Raw genomic sequence first — 597 nt, 5'->3', positions numbered from 1 at the left:
CGGAGCCCCGCGGAGCGCCTCGCCGGGGGACGCGTGTAGGGCGCACGCGCTCCTAGCCGCGCCTCGGCCGTAACCGGACCCTGCGCCCCGCCGCGCCCCGCCGCGCCCCGCCGCGCCCCATAGCCCACAGCACCACGCCCACCGCGCTCCGCCCTGCCGCCCGGCCAGTAGGCAACCCGCGGCCCATGCTTTGTTGAGTTCATGATGATCCTTCTCGCTCAAGTCCTAGTGCTCTTCTATGGTGCCGTCAATTATGTTCTTAAATTCACGCCAGCTTTCTCATTACACATTATCACACCACTATTATTCTCTCATCGTTGATAAACTTGAATATGAAATGACCATCCACTGCCACGGACATACCACACACTACTTTAGAAAGGTAAAGCAAAACATTTTTCTTAAATGTGTAGATAGCGCGCTTACATTGCCGACACTGTGCGTATGCATTTTTCGCGAACTGGACACCTTGCGAAGATTTTGTGTTTGAGTGTGCGTGTGTGAGTGTGTGTGTGTATATCTGGACGGTGCTCCGTTGTGCCGAGTGCCCCCCCCCCCGTCCCCGTGTGTGTGTGTGTGTGTGTGTGTGTGTGTTCC

The sequence above is a fragment of the Frankliniella occidentalis genome, unplaced genomic scaffold (genome assembly GCF_000697945.3).
Source record: "Frankliniella occidentalis isolate FOCC.00 unplaced genomic scaffold, Focc_3.1 Scaffold75, whole genome shotgun sequence".
NCBI lineage: Eukaryota > Metazoa > Arthropoda > Insecta > Thysanoptera > Thripidae > Frankliniella > Frankliniella occidentalis.
The sequence above is the reverse complement of the archived record's forward strand: the minus strand, read 5'-3'. Positions refer to the sequence as shown.